Source organism: Castor canadensis, chromosome 1, assembly GCF_047511655.1.
Source record: "Castor canadensis chromosome 1, mCasCan1.hap1v2, whole genome shotgun sequence".
NCBI classification, from domain to species: Eukaryota; Metazoa; Chordata; class Mammalia; order Rodentia; family Castoridae; genus Castor; species Castor canadensis.
In genome coordinates this window covers 102951851-102954791 of record NC_133386.1, presented here as the reverse complement: position 1 = coordinate 102954791, position 2941 = coordinate 102951851, and positions in this window count along the sequence as shown.

The following is a 2941-nucleotide window of genomic DNA, read 5'->3' as shown; positions in this document are numbered from 1 at the left end:
AAAGCAAGGGGATATATATTGTTTTAAATATTGTTAAATACAGATGTCAGAGGAGCCATTTAAGATGTAGCAAGTGCCAATATTGAGCTCTATGTAGCTTCTCATAAATGATCATTTTAAGTTTCAGTAACATTTAAAAATTCTTCTGTATTTAAAAACATGCAAATTTGGGAAAATATTCCATGATACATTCTTTCACATTTTTTAATATTTCCTTTTCTATTGGCAAATTGTTATGTTACAATGCATACTACTTTGCACTTTTTGGGTAATGGTATAAAGCTTACGCCATAAAGCTTAGCAAAGCTTAGCAAAGCTTAGCTCTTGATGGTCGTCATTGTCACCAGGCACCCTTCAACCCTCCACATTGCTCTCCAAGCCACATCACTATTTTTAATTTCTAGTGCAGTGTTGTGCACTTAAAAGTGCCAGATTTGTAGGAGAAGGCAGTGAAACATGAAATAAGCTGCGTTTCTACTGAAAATCTGAAGTTCAAGAAGAGCTGTAACCAAGGTAGTAAGAAACAGAGGTCTTTGACTGTCACTGTCTAAATCAATAAAGTGACTTGAAGAGGGTGTTGTTTCCAGTTCAAGTTTCATTATCAACTTAAACTAAAACATGACATTTTAACTTATTAATTTTTCCTCTCGGCCAAAACAGTGATTAAAAAAATGAAATAAATTGACAAAATGAAGCCAGAATTATTTAAAATAGAAAGTAAATACACATTCAAATTTTAAGGTTGCCATTCAGATCCATCTTACATCACTTCTCATTAGAAAAAAAATCTTATAAAATCATCAACTCTTTAACAACTCCTAAAATATTTATATTTTCTTACTATAGCAAATGTATTAAATCTGTCCCTAAGAATTTTACTTTGACACAAATTTCAAAATTTTACAGTCATTAAGTGTGACTAGGTATTATTTTTCTTATGTTTAATTTGTTGAGTTTAAACGCAATTTAACTACTGCTAGGATTGGTCCAACCTCAAACATTTTGTTAAACACAAGCTTATAGCACTAAAAAAAAAAAAAAAGTCCATAAAAACAATGGTGTTGAATCTTTCTATCTGCTTTTAATTGTGTAAGATTAAATTGTTGGGCTGGGAACCATTAGAATCCATCAACTCATATTTCAATATCATGTATTGTAGGTGAATGAATATAGATTCCAGGATCCCTGCAGAATGGCCCGGCATGGATCCTTCTCTACTATTTGAAATACCATCTTCCATTGGACTCCAGAACAACACACAGTGGCCTCTCTCAAAATGCATTCATATTAGTTCTTCTTCATTTCTCTAGTCATTTATGCTGGGGCAAGTGGAGAGCAAAATACAGCTTTCACAATTTGTCTTTTCTCTAATCTCAATGCACTGATTTTCTTGTCCAGTTTTATACATTGAAAAACAATCCATAATCTGCAAAGGTCCAAATATTCTGGTCTGCAGCACAGCACCACAGACTCCAAACTTTTATGTCTAACTACCAACTTAATGAGTTTCCTTGAGTGTCCATTAGAATCTTAAATTCAACATGCCCCCAAACACACTGGCTGTTCTGTCCTCTCACCATTATGTTATCATGCTATCTTTCCCACTACTCAAAGGGGAAAAAAAAAGCATTTTTTCTTGGCCTCCCTTTCTTACATCTAAACTGAATCCCTCAGTAAAATTTACTGCCCCTGTCACAAAGCAACTAAACATAAGTCTGTTCATTTCTCATTGCTTCCATTGCTACCATCTCAGCATCATCACCTCTAGCTGGTTTACTGCTCCTAGGTCATCATTCTACTTTGCCTTTATCTCAAACAGCAAAGAGAAGAGTTGTTTCCAAATGTGAGTCAGAATATATCACTTTGATAAATTCCCTTCACCCTAAAAGCTTCCTGTATCACTGAAGATGTGACCACTTGAAATATCTTTCAAAGACCTAAGGAGCGTGGCCACCTTCCCTGTCTGGCTCCATCTTCTCCCTATAATTTTGCCCTTCTGCATGGTGAACAGTTGCCACAACCTGAGTAACTCAACTTTTTCTGCTTCATTTTGGCATAACTTTTTCTGCACATAACTTACTATATAGTGCAATAATAATTGCAGTAATAGCAGCCATATTCCCTCACCAGAAGGAAAGACAAAGGAGAAGATGAGCATTATCCGTTTGGTTCATTGTTGGTTGTCCAGTATCTAAAAAGCATCTGAACTCAGTAATTGTGGTTTTTATATCAATAATTAATTTGGAAAAAGTATTCATTAAATCACTATTGCAAAACTGTCTTATAAAAAACTGAATACTCACTCTAATATAAAACACCAATATTCCTGTAATGTTGCCTTTACTAATTTGAGAATACTTTCATAAACTTGAAGATTTTAATTAACTGGTGGTAGAATATGCCATTGCTACTGGATGTTTCTTTGCTTCTGCAAGCAATATGGTTTGGATATTTTCTTCTTTGTTTTTTATTTCAAATTACTTTTAATTATACAATAGCAACATTTCATCAGGAATATTTACTCAATGTAGTCACATGTAAAGTTTGTGAAAGGTTTATATTTGAACTTTGAAAATTCAGACATGTTCAGATAATAATGTTATTGTTTAGTTTTGTAGTTACTTTTTTCATGATTTCAAATTTAAAAGAACTAGATGTTACTACAAAAATTACCTGTTCAAACTTAACCCTTATTTTGATTTCATTTCTTTTATGAATATTATGGCCATTTGTAGATAATTTGAACCAAATATTACCTAATAAAATTTACAGTTAGAACAGTTTGTGATCATGAACATAGTTGAGGAAAAGTTTTCTCAACAATGATTAATTATAACTTAAAGTGTTATTGCTTTATAAAATGAATAAGTACTGAAAACAGATATATGTGTATATATACATAAACAACATATATTCATTTTTTTGGTTATAGTATGGTTTG